The sequence below is a fragment of the Phyllostomus hastatus genome, unplaced genomic scaffold (assembly GCF_019186645.2).
Source record: "Phyllostomus hastatus isolate PE091 unplaced genomic scaffold, TTU_PhHast_1.1 phas_scaffold_129, whole genome shotgun sequence".
In the NCBI taxonomy this organism is placed as follows: domain Eukaryota; kingdom Metazoa; phylum Chordata; class Mammalia; order Chiroptera; family Phyllostomidae; genus Phyllostomus; species Phyllostomus hastatus.
In genome coordinates this window covers 5467172-5489514 of record NW_025334009.1, presented here as the reverse complement: position 1 = coordinate 5489514, position 22343 = coordinate 5467172, and the positions used below count along the sequence as shown (strand labels likewise).

The 22343-nt window shown below is 44.6% G+C and overlaps 1 protein-coding gene across 2 annotated transcripts in view; it reads right to left on the bottom strand.

The window, feature by feature from the left end:
- Positions 1–21007, bottom strand: part of MAP4 (microtubule associated protein 4) — a 129906-nt gene extending 108899 nt beyond the window's left edge. The window contains exons 1-2 of one of the 2 annotated variants that reach the window (XM_045856720.1): positions 20846–21007; positions 7436–7507 (exon numbers count right to left, since the gene is read on the bottom strand). The gene's annotated coding sequence lies outside the window, so the exon portion shown is untranslated. The remainder of the gene's footprint in view (positions 1–7435; positions 7508–20845) is intronic. The other variant, XM_045856718.1, reaches the window with a different exon arrangement.
- Positions 21008–22343: the final 1336 nt, after the last annotated feature.

Below are 22343 nucleotides of genomic sequence, written 5' to 3'. Positions count from 1 at the left end.
CTTCTTGGCCACAGGGTATGCACCTCCAGACCCTTGGCCAAGCAGTTCCTCCTGTTTAGGTGGTCAGTGATCGTCTCTGCTCTGAAACGCTCAGGAATACAAAACAGATCGAGAGTACTGTTTAGATAGAATCACCGTGTGTGTGTGTGTGTGTGAGAATCAACTGGCTCAGGGTGCCCGATGGAAACTGCAAACACAAGGACCGACAGCAAACTAAGGAATAAAGCTAACAATCTCTTCTGGTTTACGGGCCACCTCTCTGACAGCTCTTAGGACAAAAGTGAACGTTGTCCTAAGGTAAAACAAAACAGAAAGATGGTTATAAAGCCAACTGACAGATAAAGACTAGAGTTAGAACACTGGCCTATGGCCCTGGCTGGGTGGCTCAGCTGGTTAGAGTGTTGTCCCAATACGCCAAGGTCACAGGCTCAATCCCAGTCAGGGCACATAAGAATCAGCCAATGAATGCACAGATAAGTGGAACAAGTCAATGTTTCTCTCTCTCTCTCTCTCTCTCTCTCTCTCTCTCTCTCTCTCCCCCCTCTCCTTTCCTCCCTCCCTCTTTCTCCCTAAAAATCAATAAATAAAAATTTTTAAAAACAAAACTGGCCTAGAGCCTGAAGTGTCTGCAGACAAAAATAGAGTTGAACCCTCTGAAATGCATAAAGATTTCCCCAGACCTTCCCCACCCTATCCTGGACTCCAAATAGGTCCCACTACCTCAGTGAGGACAGTAACACAATCCAAAATATAATCTGTAAAAGAAACTGGCCCGCAGTGTCCCAGACGTTATGGACGAGATGAGATATATTCACACGGACTACCAAGTCCTGTGGAGAAAAAGGGATGGCGCGGCCACTCTCTCAAGGGGAGAACGCTTCAGAGCGGCTAGGCCACTCTCAAGAGGAAAGTGCCCTGGCCCTTGTCTTGACAAGCTTTTATTGGGTTCCATTTGCACAGGAATACAAGGTGTATATGTAAAGTTCATCAATCACTATCAGGCAGAAATGATTAAACAATAGATAACATTCAAAGAACTCTGAGGGCTTATTCTAAGTCAGGGTCAGATAGCTAAAGGGCCATAAAACTTTGGGGAACAAACTCACTTCATGCTTGTACCTTTATCATTTAAATTGAGGCTATTAGCAAAGTAGGTTTCATAGGATTTTACGCATTCTTTCTTAGGCCTGATCATCTCAGGGAGCCCGCCCTTTCTAGCACAGGGCCACACCCACCTCCAGCATTGTTTCTGGCTTAAGGCATTGTTTCAGGCTTAAGTCAGGCAGGGGAAGTAAGGCGGCCAAGAGATTAGGGATTAGGGGACTTCCTGCAGACAAAATGAGGACTCAGGCTATGTCAAAGCCAAGGGGGAACGGCCCATCACCCCCTTTTTCCATAGCCCCCCAAGCCCTTCCCTGGGGGGCCCTTTGCAACCATGCCTGTCTTAGGTCGTCCCTCCTTTGAGGAATCTTACCCATCATTGGCTAACTGGTCATCCGCCCACGGCCAAGCAGGGTGAAGTAAAAGGGGCAGAGGCGGAATCCCTACCAGGAAGATAAGCTTTGTCTCCATAGTGGTTTACCGTCCCGAGGTCTTTTTACTCAGCCTTAGCCACGGAGGATTACAGCTTCTGAAACCAGGCAGGGCGGTTCCCAACAGGAAACAAACTCCAGTACACAGAGTTCTGATAGAAGGAAAGAGTGTCCCAGGAAGAGGAAAAGCTGTTACAGAAGCCTAGAACCTTCCTTCATCTCCTCACCGCTGTAACACAAATTGGTAAGTACATCAGTACTCTGAATCAGAAGTAACTTATACTAAGTCTTCCTCTTGAATCCTAAAATAATTCTTTCTCGCTCAGTAACTACAATGCCATTTTTCTATCCCACCTTTTCAAGACCCACCTCAACTGTCTCCGTCTCTATGAAAGCCTCCACGCCTTGCAGAGCTTCTAGTCCCCCCGCCCCCGACAAACTGCTGTGTATGTGCCTGTGACCCTTTACAAACCGTGAGCTCAAGAGCAAGGGTTTCCAGTGACCCCTGGGTGTCCACCAGCGCTTGCTCCAGGTCCAGGAACACAGCAGAAACAAATAATGTAAAGTAAAACATGCTGCACATTTTTCTACTTGAGGTCTTCAGTTTTTCTGTTTTGACCACAACCCATGGGAGAAAATTCATTTTATATACACACACACACACAGAGATTTGATGAATCCTTACAATGTAAAATGTATTGATATTTTTCTGTTCCTTCTTTTTTTTTAAGGGGCTGCCTGTGATTTATAATTTTAAATTTTTGATTCTGATAAAAACCATTTCTTAAGAGAAGGAGGTACAACATTAAAAACTTCAGTATAGAAAGCCTCTGGGAAGACAGCTAAAATACATTAAAGAGTTCTATTCCCAGAATCTGGTTTGATGAGTGGGTAGAGGCCCAGGAATCTGCATTTCAACACAGTCCAACTAGTTCTGATGTAGATACGTACTAGAAACATGCCTACATGATTTAAGATTTAATCATGAAAGTCAGAGCTTCAACACTTCTTACACTAAAGTACAGGTTAACCAAAGTACCTGCAAGAAGTTCCTGCCTTGCCCTGGCCAGTGGCTAGGGTGGCTGGAGCGTCATCCCATACAGCAAAGGCTGCAGGTTTGATTCCCAGTCAGAGCACATGCCTAGGTTGCAGGTTCGAGACTGATCAATGTTTCGAGCATTGATGCTTCTTTCTTTCTTTCTTTCTTTCTTTCTTTCTCTCTCTCTCCCCCCCACCCCACCTTCCTCTCTCTTTAAAATCAATTTAAAAAACATATCCTCGGGTGAGGATTAAAAAAATATATTGAAGAAAAAAAAAAGAGAGGTTCCTGTCTTGCTAATAGATTGGTTTTTAATCTGCAAGCTGGCTCAACAATCCTTTTATAGACTTCCTCTAATGCAACTTGGTAAACCACAAAAATCTTATTGTTCTTCTTAACTATGGCTCTTCTGGCTCTTCACACCAAGAGAACAAAAAAATGATATGAATGAAAGGACTTTTGAAAACCAGTCACACTGACCACAAAAGTGTCACCATTTTGGAACACCTAAGTACAAGTGGCCTAAAAAGCCATCACTAATAGCTCAAAGTCTCACCACAAATGCTTGAAGGCCAACACTGAAATAAAGCTTTTGCAAGAGCACCCCTACAATACAGGCCTCCATTTCCTGTAATTACAAACCTTTCCTGTAATTATAAGAAGATCCTTGATTCCTGGAAGTTTTAAATTCAACAAAGTCAATATGAAAAGAGCACCAAATGGAGGAGAGAGAGAGAGAAAAGAAGAGCACCAAATACTTGCAATGAATAATCCAAAAATGAAATTAAGAAAACAATTCTGGTTATGAAAGCATCAAAAAGAATACTTAGAAATAAAATTTAACAAAAGAAGTGCAAAGTTTATATTCTGGGAAATACAAAACACTGGTGAAAGAAAAGATCTAAATTGGAAAACACCCCATGTTCACGGGTGGGAAGACCTAATATGGTTAAGATGCTAACACTTCCCAAACTCATCTACGGATTCAATGCAATCCCATCAAAATCCCAGCTGGCTTCTTTGCAGAAACTGACTAGCTAATTCTAAAATATGGAAATTCAGAGCAGCCAGAACAGGCACACTAAGACTGAAATTAGCAGAACACACAGTTGGAGGGGTCACACTTCCCAATTTCAAAACACACTACAAGCTACAGCAGCAGTCAAGACAATGTGGTACTAGTATAAGTGCAGGCACAAAGATCAATGGAACAGAAGAGGAAATTCGCAATGTGCAGGGACCAGTCATAGCTAATATATTGTGTAAGTTTTCAGACATGTTATTAGGGGACAGTGTCATTTAACTAAATCACAGAAAAGGAAATTTATGCATATCAGAACCATGCATGGGAAGGACTCCCCGTATATCAAATCACAGAATCTTTTTTTTTAATCCTCACCCAAGGATATGTTTATTGGTTTTAGAGGGACAGAAAGGAAGAGAGAGAAAAGCATAGATGAGAGAGAGAAACATCGATCAGCTGCCTCCTGTACATTCCCCGACCCGGGATCAAACACGCAACCTAGGTATGTGCCCTGACTGGGAATTGAACCCAAACTTTAGTTGCACTGGACGAAGTTCTAATCAACTGAGCCACCTGGCCAGGGCTCAAATCACAAAATCTCGGCAACTTTGGAAAACTCTTTCAGGGTCCTCTAACCAGAGAGTGTATGTGGAACCTGGATGCAGATGCCTAGGACCACCGAGTGATGCACGCGGCTTCACAGGGTAGTCTGATGACTGGAAAAATAAACCCTCAAACCAGCACAATGGGCAAGACTACAGGTTCTAGAATCAGACTGCCTGACTGCCCACCCTGGCTTTTCCTCTGTCCGGCTAGCCAAACTTGTCCAAGTTGGGTAAATTATGAATCTCTCCATGACACAGTTTCCTCATCTGTAAAATAAAAATGTTAAGACCTGTAATAATCATGAAGTTGTTACGAGAGTTAAATGACAGTTAGATCTATGGAGTGGTTATTGTACCCAGCACACAGTAAGTGTTCGGTAACGACAACCTCTGTGATTAACCATATCATCGGCATGACCGGAGAGGGCCTGGTCCTCCTTACCAATCCCCACCTGTCGTGGTGCAAACCCTCTCCCTCACCCGGATGCCGCACCAACCTCGCAGAGCTCTCTGACGCAGTCTCCCACCCAGCTCTCCGAACAGTCACCTAGCTGTCCCCCTACACATCAAACCTGACCCCTGTCCCCTTGCCAAAATTCGGTCTAAAGCTGTTAGGTAGGGCTAAGCAGTCAGAGTTCGTGTTCGGGGTTGGGGGGAGTCACGGTAGCCCAGAGCACAGTGTCAAAGGCCGAGTAGGGTGAGGAAGGAATTCACGTGGACAGGTGGCCTGGCCCAACTGACCAGGAGTCAGAAGACGGCTACCCTGTAAAAGAGCAAATGAATTTCACGACCGAGGAAACATAAATAACAGTCCAAAAAGGAAGAATTAAACTAAGCTTTAAAAAGGAAACGAACTTAGCGCAGACAGACACAATGACAGTACACAGCACATAACCCTGGTTCCTCGGAAACAGTCAGCGTTCGCGTTGTTTTCTCAGTGCCGTCTTCACCGCATCCGCTTTAAGATAAAATTTCACTTGGAATGGCGGTCCCTCTTGAACTTGATAACAAAGGGAACTCCTGGTGAAGCTGCATCAGCTACATAAATAGGAGGTATTTGAAAAAAACGCAGGTTCTTGAACAACATATCTCTGATTTCCCTGTCTCTTAAAAACAGAGAGAAAGGAAAGCACAAAAGCTAAAAGAAAAGGATGAAAGAGAAAGAAAAAGACAAGAACAAAGAAAATGGCACACAATACTAACTCTAAAACTAAAACAGCCGCTCCTGAAGCTGTAACCTGATCGTGGGGCGCTGACCCTCTCCCATCCCAGCGACACAGGAAGGCCACAGGATGATGGACCCAGCCACCACCCTCTCTGTGTTGCAATGTCATGCATTTGCACCATGCATTTGCTTTGGATGCTGTGCCTACTGACCACGTGGAGTTCAAGAGTTATGACATATTTGGCAACATCTGGTATTTAAAAAACAAGTAGAAATCCTGAAAGAAATTACCAAGCAAGGCTTCATGGAACTGTGCAAAGAACATACACATTATAGTTGGATCTAGATTTGAATCTTTTTATTGGATCTGCAATTTTGGGTCCTTATCTTCTCTAACCTCTATCATCCCCAACTTTATACAGAATGTGGCAAAAGTAGGCTTACAGTTGAAAGTACACAAAAACAAGAGTTTATTCTTGTATGACTATTGATTGATTATTGTATTATTTTCCATACGAACAACTGTAAACCTTTTTTTAAAGATTGTATTTATTTATTTTTAGACAGAGGGGAAGGGAGGGAGAAAGAGAGGGAGAGATACATCAGTATGTGGCTGCCTCTTGTGCACCCCGCACTGGGGATCTGGCCTGCAACCCAGGCATGTGCCCTGACTGGGAATTGACCCGGCGACCCTTTGGTTCGCAGGCCGACATTCAATCCACTGAGCCACACCAGCCAGGGCTGTAAACCTACTTTGCCCCAACCTGTAGATAAGGAAATTGTCTACATAGAAAAGATTATTATAAGGACTGAATGAAAACGCCCAGTAAAAGCCTGTCTCAGATCAGCCAAAAGCACCCTATTTTTTGGACTGTAAGATGCACCCCCAAATTTGGGAGGAAATAGGGGCAAATCTTATAGTCCGAATGTAGCTTGCCTGGCTCACGGGCGGGGGGGAGGGGGGGCTATGTTATTTAAGTTATTATTTTATCACATTTTTTGCTTCAAAAATTTTTCCCCTATTTTCCTCCTCTAAAACCTGGGTGTGTCTTACTGTCCAGTGTGTCTTACAGTCCGAAAAATTCGGTATGTCATAGAACCCCTGCCTGGGGGGGAAAAACCCTCAAAATGTTCTCATTTTAAACTTAATTCTACAATAATATCTGGTTCCAGAAGCCACAGCAGTTTAGAAGAAAAAAATTAGAAAAGAGAAATAAAGATTTTTTCCCCCCAGAATACAGTCCGGAAACAGAGGTCCCACAAAGCAAGCACTCAGTATCACAGGCACGTGAGGAGCTCGGGGGTAAAACCTACGCACTGCAACAGCTGTGAGGGGCGTGCTTCTACGCTGCAGCCTATCACGTCTGCTGTCCAAAATGATGGCAAGTCACAGGGGAAATTATATTTGGGATACAATCATCACTTCCTAAATATGAATTCCTTTTATGCGAAGTTCAAGTATACACAGATTACAATTTACTTAATAAAATAAGCAAGCATAAGAAACTCTCAAGTCACTCCTACTGAAACACCTAAGAATAGGAAACGGGGCAACTGGGGAAAGAAAAGGGACCTCGGATGAATAGCACGGAAGTCGTAGTTGGACCACAGTCTGAGAAGAGAGAAAGGCGGCTGGCTGTGGAGCTGCACTGACACGGGAGCGTCAGGTGCGTCTCCGTACCTTCCCGTGAGCGTGAAATTAGTACGGGCCGGAACCCTACTTGCTGTGTTAGATGGGGAAAGTGACAAACCACCCCGAATTCAGTGGCTTCGCTCAGTAACCCGTTTAACTCGTGCTTTATCTACCTGAGGAATCCAAGCTACCCTGCATCTCCCTATCGATTTGAACGAGGATAAAACACAGTGGGTAAGAAAAAAACAAATTTTAAAAGCAATCTGATATAATTAAATGGCAACCATACAAGAAAAAATCAATGTGCACACATTCAACAAACCATTGAAAATTTAAATGCAAATATACAAAGTACAACACTTTACAAAATTATGACTTTAAAGTATGTGAAGCTTTCTATTATTTAATGAGCTATCCTTTATTTTTTTAGCAATTACCTTTTGTGAAGATTTTCAAAAGTGGATCTAACTGGGCCCTGGGTGGGATAGTTCAGTGGATTGAGCACAGTCCTGCAAAGCAAAGGGTCGTCGGTTCAATTCCCAGTCAGGACACATGCCTGGGTTGCTGGCCAGGTCCCCAGTTGGGGGAACGTGAGGGGCAACCACACATTGATGTTTCTCTCCCTCTCTTCCTCCTTCCCTTCCATTTTCTCTAAAAATAAATAAATAGCCCTGGCTGGCGTATCTCAGTGGATTGAGCTCGGGCTGCAAACCAAAGCATCGCAGGTCGATTCCCAGTCAGGGCACATGCCTGGGCTGCAGGCCAGCAATCGCACTTGATGTCTCTGTCTCTGTCTCCGTCTCTGTCTCTGTCTCTCTCCCTCCCTCCCTTCCCTCTCTAAAAATAAATAAATAATCTTTTAAAAAAAATAAATAACTTTGTAAAAATTTGTTTTTCATTGTTTTTTTTTAAAAGAAAATACAGCTTGCTGAACACCTCTCAATGGCTAACTGCTTGTAAAAGTATATGAAAACCAGTAAGTTGGTAACTTTTCCATTTTTCTAAACCTTATTTTTATAGGATTATTTATCAGTTAATATATTGCAATAAAAGCCATGTAAATGTGGTCTCTCTCAAAATACCTTGTGCTGTGCGCACCCTTCCCGTGCTGATGTGAGATGACACACTGCCTACATGATGAGATCGAGTGAGGTGGAGTTTTCCGTTTCAAATTTTCGAGCCGCGGTTGACCACGGGTACCCGAAACCACGGAGAGCAGAGCTGCAGCAAAGGGGGGCTACCGTGTTGGCTTTGATTTGACTTACACTGCAGCTATTCACATCGTGAATAAAAGATTACACAAAGTGGAAAAAACTGAGTATTAATTTTTAACTAGACCTGTTTGGTGAATCTGGATCACGAACACCAATCTACGCCTTGCCTGGTGGGGCTCAGTACGTGGGGCACCCTCCCACGAAGCGAAAGGTCACCGGTTCAATGCTGGGTCAGGGCCTCCCTCTCTTTCTCCCTTCCCCCCCACCTCTAAAAATAAATAAATAATATCTTAAAAAAAAACAACATCCCATCTATGAAATCTAAACCTCCCAATAAATCTGCACATCTAAAAGTATATTATATAGTAATCAGAAAAAGCTGTACTGGGGCAAAAGATTTAAGTCTTCCCAGCTTATGTTTTGCAAATTCCAGCAGAAAACTAATGCTAGGGTTCCCCAAAACACACACTGCTGGTACCTCCTGTTTCCTCCGAGGCCAAACAAGAAAGCCATCATTACCTCTGATTTTCTTCTGAAAACTATAATGACTTTCCTACAATAGCACGGAAAATATGAACAAAAATTTTAATCAAACTAGCACTTGTAAATCATGGGCATACTTTTTATTTTTAAACTTTAAAATCTAAATACATACCCACACCCCCAGCGTTTCTGAAACTAATGGCTACATCTAGATTGCCTGTCACTTTCTTCAGTGAGAAAGCCAGCTCTGAGCAGAGACCCGTGTGACACAGTACAGCCTTTATTCACACAGGAACTGCCCTTCAGGCGCTGCAACTAGGGGAGCAGCACATGCCAATGACCTCCAGGACGTGCACAGTACAACCTCCTTGATATCACAAAAAAATGGTATCATATGTAAGTATTTCTTGACAAAGAACGATACTTACAATATAGTGAAATGGGAAGTTCTTAAATAGTAAACAATTCTTAAATGCATACAAATTCATGAAAAATAGCTAAAAGAATACATCTCAAAGTACTGTTATTCTCTTTTATACTTTTTGTATTTTCTAGATTTTCTACATTAAACCTATATTCTTATAAATAGAAAAATAAATCATTTTATTTCTTGAAAGATTTATTTCTTTATCTTTAGAGGGAGGGGAAGGGAGGGAGAAAGAAAGGGAAAGAAACCTCAAGGCCTGATTACTTCTCGAGTGCCCCGCTACTGGGGACCTGGTGGCCGGCAACTCAGGCATGTGCCCTGACTGGGAATTGAAGCAGTGACCCTTTGGTTCACAGGCCGGCGGCATTCAGTCCACTGAGCCACTCCATTCATGGCCAGAAAAATAAATGTCATCTTAAAAACAACTATATAAAAACTCTTCTGCTTCTGGGAAGATGGAGAAGACCTACTTGTCCCTATTCTTCCCACTAAGTACAAATAAAAACCCTGGACATTACCTATATGAAACAAACGTAAGAATCTGAAAGGTGGGAGATGAAGGTAGAAAACCTGGGGACTTTGGGAACCAAGGAAAAATGCAGTGACGAGTTCCCTGAGTTTTCTTTTTGACTTACATCTCTAAAAACTGGAGGTGGCAAGGCTAGCAACCCAGTAATGCCTAAGAGTGCAGACAAGAACACCCCCAGCAAAATCTGTTCTCTTTATTTAGCCGAAGGACCAGGAAAGAGGCCGCCTAGCAAGACAGAAACTTTTTAGACGATCACTCTGCTCCAGCTGAACACCACAGAAAGCACCTCGGCCCAACACCTCCAACCCAGCAAAGATCGAGGGGGGAACTGAAGTCTCCCCTCTCTGCAGGGGCACCAACACCCCCTCCAGAGTGCAGGCAGGGAAGGCCAAGGAGAGGAGCCAAGGCTTTCATGCCAGCAGCCTGATAAAACGAGGCGACCACGATGTCCCTGAAGACCACTGCGGGGACTATGCTTCCACCTCATCATATCAATATAAACAGCATTTCTTTAAAAACTAAACATGCAACTACCAAGAGCATGTTTACTCTATATGCAAATACCAAGTTGCATGCAAGCACTATATGACCAAGCAACTGCACTCCGAGGCAAGCTGCTGAACTGTTTTCCGGAGTGGCTGTACCATCCACTGTTAAATGTTTCGTATTCACAGCCTAGCTGTAAGATTGTTTTGCAAAATATTACCATGAGGGGAAACTGGGTAAAGGGCACTGAGTATCTCTCTGTGTAACTGCATGTGAATCTAATCATCTCAAAGTCAGAAGTTTAATTTTATTTTTAAAAAAGAGTGCAAAAATTATGTAACAAATGAACATATACTAAATATTTGGATTTAAGGCAGGACTACGAGTTACATAGCCTTTTACCACCTAGCTAGAACCTAAACTATGTTAGACAGTCAATAAGTACTATTGAATCAGATTGAATAATACAATCAGCATTTCTACTTTCATCACAAGCCAGATGGTTTTGTCCTTGACAGGCTACAGATTACCCATGTCTCTGAAAATGTGGCTCTTGAAACTGAACACAATACTTAAGGTATAAAGTGTTATGTTCCCCTATGATTCTTACATTTTTAATCCTAAAAACCTATAATCTTTATGCTTCTGACTATATCAAAGTCAACAAAGAAGCATTCGAAAAACTGTTCCAAAGCGTGTTTAAATAACTATCCAGCTCTACTAATTAAAAATTGGAAATTAAAAAAAAAATTAATGAAAAGAACCTGAATTCTTTGTTATGAGTCAATTCAACAAAACACCCTCCCTTAAACTACATAAAGCATCCATTTCAATCCAATCAGTCAGTCAGATCTCTGCCCAATCTGTAAAGCACTTTCAGTCTATATCGGGACACTATAGTTGCAGTTTGCATAGCATTTATGTTCTGTATCATGACATTATTATTAAAATAGTGTCATTTCTGAAGATTTTACAGCTTACTTTTTAAGAATAACCTGCAGCATTTATCACAATCCTATGTACCTAAAAAATGTATCAATATCTGTGGCATTAAATTCAACACGGTGAAAAGAATGCTAGAGATTCAAGTTCAAGTCCTGACTCGACTACAACTTTGGTAGGCGACCTCAAAGAAGACAATTATTCTGGGCCCCAAATGACTCTCTGAGTCCAAGAACTCCCTGTTTCATGGCCAAGTTGCTACACACGTCCTCTGAAACTCAGAGGCAGGGCAGTTTCCATCGAAAACACCAATCCCATGCACACCACAATCATTCTTTAATTTGGATCAGGCAACATCTTCTTAGCATTTTAAAGGGTACCCATCCTGGTCCCATAGGTCTTAATGCTCACAAGTCTGTGAGCTACTGCCAGTACTCTGGTGTTACAAACAAGCAGGGTGGCTGATGAGCCCCGATCTCATAGCTATTCTGTGATAGAGCTGGAACCTGAACCCTGGTCTTTTGACACCTGGTCCGGTGCTGCTGCCACACTACAGTTTTCTGCCACGGGCGACCGCGGTTTGTTCATTCTGGCAAGCCCACCCGGGACTCGCGGACCGGCTCCGCACTGAAAGGCGCTCCTGTCCCTGACTGATGAACTAAGCTGGCCGGTTTGTCCCTGAGGCATCCCAGCAAGACTCAGCTACACTAAACGTATAAAATTGTTCAAAACAGCCTCCAAAGATTTCTTTTGTCCCTAGGATTAATGTTACCCCCCATTCTGGCTTGCTAAAAACCAGCTTCCCGGGTAGCCTGCTGACATTCACTCTTAAATTATACCCCATCCGAGAGAATCATACTAAAATAGGCAGTGACTGAGAGTGCCAGGCACCTGGCTATATCAGAGAAGCTCCCTCTTAGTGGTCCAGTCTTACCCTTGATTATGAGGTATGTGACTGTGCACTTCTGATGCCACTGTTTAAGAAAACCAGATGTCATTGAAACTGAGATTTTTCCATTTTTAACCTATTAAATTAGCAATTTTTAAGTAAATTTTAAATGATCATTCCCACAGCTAAAAAGGGTGTGATGAGATGGAGTTTGGTAAGAATGTACAATCTTCCAGAACACAATTTTGCAAAAGGTATCAAAAGCCTTAAACTTACCATCTTCTGACTCAGTAATGAAATACACATTTAAAAATCTATCATAAGCCCTGGCTGGATGGCCCAGCTCAGTTGGCTGGAGCATCATCACTCGCACCAAAAGGTTGAAGGTTTGATTCTCAGTCAGGGCACATATCTAGGCTGCGGGTTCAAATCCCAGTCAGGGGATGTACAGGAGGAAACCAAACAATGTTTCTCTCTCATGTCCATGTTTCTCTTTCTCTCTTTCTCGCCCCCTTCCTCTCTCTCTCTAAAAATCAATAAACATATCTCTCTCTAAAAATCAGTAAACATATCCTTGAGTGAGGATTTTAAAAAGAATCTATCATATATTATTGGTTAAAAGTTAAATGGTGCAGTCATTTTGGGAAACAGTTTTGGTCTGGCAGCTACTCAAGAATCAAACACAGAATTACCATATGACCCAGTAATTCTACTCCTAAGTTCATAACCAAGAGATACGAAAACATACACCCACACAAAAACTTGTACACAAACATTCACAGGATTATTACACATAATAGCTAAGAAACAGAAACAACTCAAATGTCCATGAACATGAATGAACCAAATGCATGCAGTACATCCGTACAGAGGAGTATTACCTGCCAATAAAAAGGAACAAGGACATACTGACACATGCTGCGACACGAACCTTGAAAACACCGTGCCAAGTGGAAGACACGAGACACAAAAGGCCACCTACTGTAGAGTGGCATTTATGCTGTATGTCCAGAACACGCAAATCCACAGAGACAGAAAGCCGTTTAGTGGTGGCCAAGGGGCTGGAGGAAAGCAGGCAGGAAAATGACTGCCAGTGGGTATGAAGTTTCCTGTGGAGTGACAAAATATCCAAAAATCAAATAGCAGTGATGTTGAACAACTTTTCAAATATATGAAAAACCACTGAAAGGGTGAATTTTATGGGATATGAATTATATCTCAATAAATTTGTTATTTAAAAAAGAGAACATATAATAAAAATCTGAAATATAAGCAGAGCCTTATGAATAAAAATAACACTCAAATTTTTTTAAATGTCTATATGCAGTGACAAGGAAAACCTAAATCACTGTCCATGCGCTGCAACATCACACAGCCATTAAAGATTATCTTTACGAATAGCTTTTAATAGCAAGAAATCATGCTATAATATGCTATCTTAAGTTTTCAAAAAGCAGGCCCTGGCTGGTGTGGCTCAGTGGATTGAGTGTCGGTCTGATTCCCAGTCTGGGCACAGGCCTGGGTTGCGGGCCAGGCCCCTGGTTGAGGGCGTGCGAGAGGTAACCGATCACTCACATATCAACATTTCTCTCCCTCTCTTTCTCCCTGCCTAACCCTCTCTCTAAATATAAATTTAAAAACTTTTTTAAATACTTAAAAAAACTTTTTTAAAGCAATACAGAAAATTACAAGAACATCTCAGGAAAAAAAGTATACACATGGAAGAAAAAGACTGTCGAGGAATGTGCCCAATTGTTAAAATGGTTATCTCTGAGAGAGATATTTTTCAAATGGTTACTTCCGCCTTCATACTTTCCTGTATTTTCCAAATTTCCCACTTTCCTCAATGAACAAGTATTTTTTATAATAAAAGATTATTTAGAAAAAAGATATGTGTGGTCTTAGAGGAAAACACATGAAGGATTTCTTTTTTGTTATTTTTACCATTTTGAGAGTACGCTTATCAAAGCTTTGACAGTGAAACAAGGACAGGCTAGGACAGAAGCAAGGGGAGAGCACAAGTCTAGACGGGGACCAGAGAAAAGGGGGCCTCGGGGACAGGTTCAGGAGGTTAGCCTGGGACAAGATGTCGCTGCCCACTGCTTCCTGATTGCAAGTCCCACGGGGACACGTAAGAGTTCTGGGGATGACCGCCTGAGAGAAGAGAAAGGATCTCCAGGCCCACGTTCACTTCTCTGGAGGTCACTGCCGTACAGATCAGCACTCCCGGAGGAGCTGGACTGGCTCATCTGTCTCCCTGTTCCCCCAACCTAAGGACCACAGATCGCAAGTAAGAGGGTTTGGCATGTTCTCCACAGGCACCTTGCCAGCGGCAGTCTGACACGAGCCTGTTACAACCGAGATCTAATACAAGTCGGAAGTAGAGTGCAGTCTCCTGGGGACCCAAAAGGCTGTAACAGACTGACGGCAACACTATAAAACAGTTGTGCATGTCATTACTCGTGAGTTTACATAAACATCCCCTTATGAACTTCGGAACATTTAATGATTTTATTAGAATGGAAATTAAGAATGAAGCAGGCATCTTGCCCGCCCCCCCGGCCATAAAAAAAGTCAAATCTCTAGCTATAACTAAAAGTTTACAAGAAATACGTGGAGGATCAAGAAACATGTGAAATGCCATCATCAAGATGCGAACAGCAAAATCCAGCATATGAAAATTCCTAGAGGACAAGGACCCAGTTTCTTCAATACACAAATTACGGTGGGTGGGGGGATTCTGTTAAAGGGGACTTAAGAGAATAATACCACATAAATACTTTGTTTGAATTCTGTTCCAACTGACCAGCTGTGGGTCAAAAAACAATTATGATAGTAAGGAAAACCTGAATGTTAATTGGGCATTTTTGTCAAATTTTGAGGTTCTCTGTAGAAATTGTGATTTATATTTTTAAAAGATAAGTACTATCTTTTAAGATACATCCTAAAATATTTGCAGATGAACTCATGTCTAGGATTTGCTAAAAATCCGGAAAAGAATGGTAGGGGAGTAGATGGAAATATGGGGGAATCAAAATTGGTCATGGGTGGGTACGTAGGGGTTCGGTTTCATATACTCATCTCACCTTCTGCGATGCATTTGAAGTTTTTTGGAAAAGTCTTTTAAAAAAGAACGAGGGCCCTGGCTCAGTTGGGTGCAACGTCATCGGCACACCAAAAGGTTGCGGGTTCCACCCCAAGTTGGGGTGCATATGAGAGACCTCTCTCTCTCCTGCCCCCGCCACCTCCCTCTCTCTCTAAGACAAAACTCAATAAACACATCCTCAGGTGAGGATTTTCAAAAACAAAAATAATGAGGGGCACAAAAATGACTATTAGGGAATCAAATTCACTAGGGCAATGCAACTGTGGGCAGTCTGGGAAAATGAACTTCAAATGATGCTAAAGTGTTGCCCCACGAGCAGGCAAAGCTCAGCATGGACACTACCAGGCCGCCTCTTAGAGCCGAACAGGACGACCTGACTGGTACAGGCACATCTCATGCCCCCAGTACTTCTCTACTAGTGCTGAAAGTGGATCGGAAGAGGTGTGATTACTCACAATTTCCTCAACCACACACCGCATTTTGCCATGTTTAATGCGCGTCCTTAATTTTCCCTCAAAAATGTGGGCAAAAAGTGTGCATTATGCACGGTGAAATACGGGAACCATGCAGCCTGGGGCTGCTTTTGGAAGTTCCTCATGTGGCCCAGCCACCACAGTTACCTTGGTTGCTGATGGCCCTGAATTCTTTACAACAAATACAGAAATTTCCAGGGACCCCAGAATTTATACATATTATTCTCCGCCATCTACAGAATGGTCAATCTATTACACTGAGAATCCATTCTTTGAGGAAATCATATTATCTAATTAAAAGGGAACTTGGAATTTTCTGCTCTGCCTCTTTTTGAAGCCACTTTTTCCTGAAGTCTCCGTTCTCCACTCCCACTCACCATCTATCCCCAATCTCCCCTAGAGCTATTTTGCATGTGAATCATTTATAAGTCAGAACCTACACTTGGTCATAATAAAGAACCCTATAATGTAACTTCAATCAATAATTAATAACTACCATTAGAAAGAATTAGCTGTGCCTTCAGAGTTGTAAGATGTAAAATGTTTTGATTGTAATTTTCCATACAAACTAAAGCAGAAAATCGAAACCGAGATCTAATACAAGTCAGAAGTAAGGAGAAAATAAAGCATGAAGTTTTGTCTCTCATTGCATACTACCAAGATCTGGCTTTGGCACTCTCTAGGAAAGTATTTAATTAGTTCAATCAAGTAAAAATATAGAAAGAATTCTAGAAATAGGAAGGCTAACAAAGGCACATGGTAACAGAATCAGGATTCCAAAAGTCCCCCTTGGAACAATGGACAGCAAGAAAATAGGAGTGTAAAAGAATCAACCACACAGCTTGAGAAAGCCAACCAAAAAAATAGAAATAAAAAACAAAGAAAAAGGCCCTGGCTGGCGTAGCTCAGTGAATTAAACGCGGGCTGTGAACCAAAGTGTTGCAGGTTCGATTCCCAGTCAGGGTACATGCCTGGGTTGCAGGCCATGACCCCCAGCAACCGCACACTGATGTCTCTCTCTCTCTCTCTCTATCTCCCTCCCTTCCCTCTCTAAAAATAAATAAATAAAATCTTTAAGAAGGAAAAAAAAACCCACAAAGAAAGCCAAACAACCAGACAAAAACTTGGGTTAATATCAGTTCTAGAAAAAAACACCTAGAGGTGAGCTTAGTATAGGACAAGTATAAACTAACACTGAAGAGTGGATATTGGGGAAAAAAAAAAGAGAGAGAGAACCTATTTCATTCTAAAGCAGCATTGATAGAAACTAAGTGCTAAGCTCCCCAAGGGCGGGGACCTTTTTGAATTCCTTAATCACTTCACTCCCGGGGCCTAATGCAGTATCCGAATCAGACCCTATCTGACAGTCTGTAGCATGTCTACAAACGATGCCCAACACAGTAAAAGATTTAGAGAGAAAATTTCTTCTATTCTTTTCTAATCCTCACCCGAGGACATTTGTTCACTGCTTTCAGAGAGGGCTTAAGGGAGAGAGAGCAACACTGATGCTACAGAGAAGCACCCATCTGGCTGCCTGCTGTACGCATGAGCACTGGGGATCGCAGGCACCCGGCCTGCGGCCAAACCCGCAACCTAGGTATGTGCCCCGGTGGGGAACTGAACCCGCGACCTCTAGGTTACTGGATGATGCTCCAGCCAACTGTGCCACACCGGCCAGGACTAGAGAGAACACTTCATAAGAGGTGGCTGCAAGAAAAGAACTGTTTAGTCTGGAAAAGAAAAAACTCCGGTGATACAGAGTAACAACTGTGACTGAGTGAATGTCAAGTGGAGACTGGAGCTATAGGAAAATACTGTAGACGGCAAAATTAGAGCCAGAGAATAAAGACTGCAGGGAGGCAGGTCTGGGGTCATTACCAGGGAATTCTTTCTGAAATGACAAATTTGCAAACCTGGAATTGTCAGCCACCAGCTGCGGAGTCCCTCTCTGGGGGAAGACTTGCACGGAGGGCTGGAGAAATCGCTTACACTGTGTGAAAAGCTGCACTAGATTATCTTTAAAATCTCTTGAGATTCTATGATTCTACAAGAAGGAAGAAGTCCAGAAAAGGAATTATTCTTGCTTATAACATTACCAAAGTCAAAAAAAAACCAACAAAAAAACAAAAACAAAAACAGAACCTAAAGCCAGCAGCTTCTTTATTAAAAAGAGCAATCCCACCAAGAAGAGACAAAGGTTGACTTGTTGGTCAAGCTACTTGATATGAAGAGACTGTTTTGCCTGGGATCAGGCACACACGAGAATAGGTCAGTTCCAGCTACAGTCACTTCCTGTTTAGCCAAGAGCAAATGACTTCACTTCTCCACTTGGGCTGAAACATAGCAATTAAAAATACCAGCCTGGCTGGTGTAGCTCAGTGGATTGAGCCTACGAACCCAAGGGTTGCCGGTTCGATTCCCAGTCAGGGCACATGCCTGGGTCGCAGGCCAGGTCCTGAGTTGCAGGCGCACAAGAGGCAACCACACACTGATGTTTCTCTCCCTCTTTCTCCCTCCCTTCCCCTCTGTCTAAAATAAATAAATACAATGTCTGTTTTAAAAAAAATTGCTAAGTCACTGATCTTGATATTGGCGGGAGGGTCGAACCACACAAGCGTCTTCACATACATGGGAACACTCGCTCCCTCACACCTCACCCCACAACCCAGGGCCGTCGAACTCACGTTCACCGGGGGTGACATCAGTCTCGAGGTTGCCTTCAGAGGGCCAAACGTAATTTCCACTCCTTAACAGTTAAGGAGTAGTTACGTGTGTATACAGCCTTAAAACTATTTTGGCCCTTTGAAGGCAACGGCGAGGCTGATGCGGCCCCCAACGAAAATGAGTTTGACAGCCCTGCCATCACCAAAATAAAAACCTGCAAACCAGGACCCTTCCCTGCTCTCAGGCCACTTTGGACAAGCTTGAGGAACCTGTCCTCCTCTCCCCCGAACGTCTTATTATGCAATTAATAAAAGCATTCATACCCTCAAAAAAGAAATAAATAAGAAAGATAAGCCACCTAGACAAAAAACTCCAGGTGCTTCCTTCAATGTCAACAAACAACGGAAAGTGACTTTTTAATATGTAACATAAACTTACTTACAAGTTTGGAGATTTTAACACAGGTAAGCATATGCTGGATGACAAACATATGAAGTGATGGCTTAAATTTCACAACGGAGACAGAGGGGGAGAGTGTGTGAAAAGCCCCCCAGCACTGTGAAACGCTGTTACAGGCTCATACAACGAAAGGAGACCCACTAGGCTTCCGTAACTTGACTAAAGTAGCCCCTAAGAACACCCAGTGCCTTTCATTCCGTTTCTAGAGTCAGCTGCCTTCTCATTACTGATTAGGCTGCCCCAAAACAAAGGAGGTGTCCTGGCCAGTAGATAATTAATTCCAGTTGCATACATGGTACTTAATACTTTCATCATAAATAAAATTGGTATCTGGTTTATCGGTCTCCAGTGAGTTTACTTTGCATGAATAAATTCTCAAGCGCTTGAATCACTCCTGTGTAAACCAAAAATTTTGCATTTCTAAACTACCGTGTAGGGGGGTGAGAGAGACCTTGGCATGGCTGTCACTTCTGCCATTTAAATATGTGTGACCTCTTATTCCTGCGAGTCTCAATTTCCTCGTCTGTAAATAAAGACAGACAACGAGTGCCTGGAAGATGGCAAGTGCCCACAAAGAGCCGGCTTTATTACTTTTAAGCTGCACTTGAAAAGAAGAGCGTAACATTTCATCTGAAAAGGAGCATGGACAACCCAAGGACGTCAGTGTGAAAGACACCCTACAAAACTCAAAAGAGCCAAGCTAAAAAGTTGCAAGTCAAGTACCTGCTGTACAGTACAAATGGAGTCTCCTGCTTAGCAACTCTTAATGTTGTCTACCAAACACCCCGCCTGTAACAGTGAGAGCATGACAACTGTTCACTCTAAATCCATGTGTTCTCAGCTTGGATTCAAGGCTGATTTATAAAAATAGCTGCTGCCGCGGCTGCTCTTTCAATCTCTTTCAGCTGATGACTGGGCAGTGTTACCCTATAGGCCTAGAGCAGCTGTATTCCCTCACCACACCCTTTTCTCTGCCGCCCCAGCCCAGCAGACGGCACCCCCCTCCCATCTCGGCAGCGTGCTATTCTCCCTCTTCCTGGGCTGAGTGAGCAAATTACAAGCACAAATATCCCCTGATGCAATGCCACAACCATCCCTGGGAAAGAGCAGAGGCAGTTGCCAAAAGCACAGCAGCAGGGAAATGGGCGGGAGACACACACACACACACACACACACACACACACAGCAAGACTGCAATGCTCTGCAGCCAGGGAGAGGGAATCGAGAGGCCCTGGGGAGCAAGGCTGTAATCGAACCAGAGGAGGGAAAGAAGGAGAAAAGGGGGTTTCCAGGAGAAAGCTGGGTAACACCAGTCTTCCCGAGAAGCATGTTTCACCCTGGGTCTGGCTCCTAAAACACAAATCTTAGCGTCATCCCTCACTGCCTCCTCCCAAATGAACTTAATTTGCACGTTCCTGGATGCAAGCAAAACCCCAACATTCCCCCACGGGGTAATTTCAATAAAGAAGCGCTCAGGCAACACACCCGCGGAGAAGCTAGTCCATGTGCCGCTACATTACAATCTCGGCTCTGGGTAACGTTTCCAACGGCCCTCCTCGCCCCTGTCCCCATCCATCCTCCCATCCCAACCTAACTCCGTCTCCTTCGCACTCCCTCGGCCAGACACTTGCTTGGTCCCCCAAACAGAGCCGGGCCGACGCACGCCGGGAGAGACAGCCCCGGCCGGGGCCCGGTTCTCCAGACCACCCCTCCAAACTTCCCATAAAACCTGACTGTTCACCCTTTCCAAGCAAGGCTCGCCTCGGCCCCGCCTCAACGGGCCCCAAAAATCCTCACAGAACGACCTTTGCGTTCCTCGAGGTCCCCGAGCCCCACCCAGGGCCCCGAACGGCAGCCGACCCTCGCTCCCCGGGCTCGGCTCCATCCCGAGCCTGAGGCACGCCTTTGGCCCCACCGCTCCAGACCCCCGAAAACGGACCTCTCGGCCCGCCCCGCCCCACGGGCCCCCACGTCGCGCCTAGAAAGCTCGGAAGATCACGCCCGCAGGCCCTTCGCCGGGCCATCCCCGCGTCCTGCAGGCCGGCGGCCACCGCCCTTCCCCGCCTCAAGCCGGCCCTGCGGAGTCCCGGGCCACCGCCAGGGCAGGCTCGAGCAGCCCCCGGGGCAGTGGAGAGGCCGCCCCTCCAATCGGGCTCCGCCTGCCGCTGCACCTACCCGCCGCCACCGCGCCGGAGCCGGAGCCGGAGAGAACCTGGAGAGGGCCGGGAGGAGCCGGGAAGACCTAAGGGCCAGAGAGTGAACCCGAGGGGCGGGGCGCAGGGAGGCGGCCGCTTCCTCGTTGCCCTCTTGAGGGCCGGTGCGTAGGAGGGGCGCCGCCGCCGCCGCCTATCCTGCAGGCGCCGCGGCCCCGGCCAATAAGAGCGCCGAGGGGGCGGGCGGAAGGCCGCGGTGGACCAATAGGCGCCGGCCCCGCCGCCCCGACCTTGCCGAAGTAGCGGCGCGAGCGGAGGGCGGTTGCGGGGTGAAGTACGCCTGTCGGACTCAGGCTCCTTTCCTCTACCGGTTAACGCCGCGGTCGGCGGGCCGATCTGCCGCCCGGCCGTAGTGTGATACCGTCGGTCCCTCTTAGAACTTAGGTGGTTGGAGCGGAGGCGGCGGGCGGGCGCGCGCACGCGGCCGGGGCCGGGTACCCGCGCCAGCGGGGCCTGTGGGCTCTGTGATGTCACCGGGGCGGGGCGCGGGGTGGGGTCTACGGCGCGAGCCGGCTGGGGGGCCTTTCCCGAGCGGCTCTGCCCCACGCCGCAAGTGACGTGGCTGGTCCGAGTTGATACGTGCTGTTAATGTAGACTACATAGCACGTCTGCGAGACTTAATGCCAAAAATACATAAAATACCCCATTCACAATTCGTATCTTGATTATGAATCAGATAACTGATTACAGTTTTGGATATAGTTGGCTAAATAAAGCATATTTAAAATAATTTAAGTGTTTCTTTTTGTTTTTTAAAACACGGTCACTAAAAGTAACTTAAAACTACTATCTGGTTTACATTATATTTCTGCTGGATACCATTGGTCCAGAATGAAAAGGGAGAGCTTACGCCTATTGAGTACTTACGATGTTCCAGGCCTCTCTCTTGGGTGTGACAGTCATTCATTTACTCGTCACCACAATCCTATCTGGTTGGTGTTAATGTTCTCATGTTCATTTTACAGCTGGGGGTTTTACAAACACAGAAGCTTGGTGACCTACCTAATGTCAGCAAGCCGGTAATGGGCACTGTGAGCCAGGTGCCAGGGCCACACACTTGACCTCTGGAGAAAGCTGGTCAACACTGACCTTGGTCGAAAGCCCTGGCTGGAGGTCTGGCTCTGCTACTTTCTATTACAGCTGTGTAACCTTAGGGAAGTTAAGCTTCAGCGGCCTTATTTATAAAAACGAGATACTTCAGTCACCAGCCCCTGTCATAGTCACTGTTAGGGTGACCTAGAGGTAGCACACTGAGGTTGACGAACCTGGACTTCGGACCCATACTCCTTGTGTGCAAATCTGCGCGCTCATACTTAGAAGTTATATGAGCTTGCAGAAGATACTCAATCTCTCTCTGTACCTACTATGCAACTGTAAATGAATAACAATGGTTGGTACCTACCTCATTACAGTTTTTATGTGGATCAAGTGTGTTAATGTATGTAAAGTGCTTAGATTGG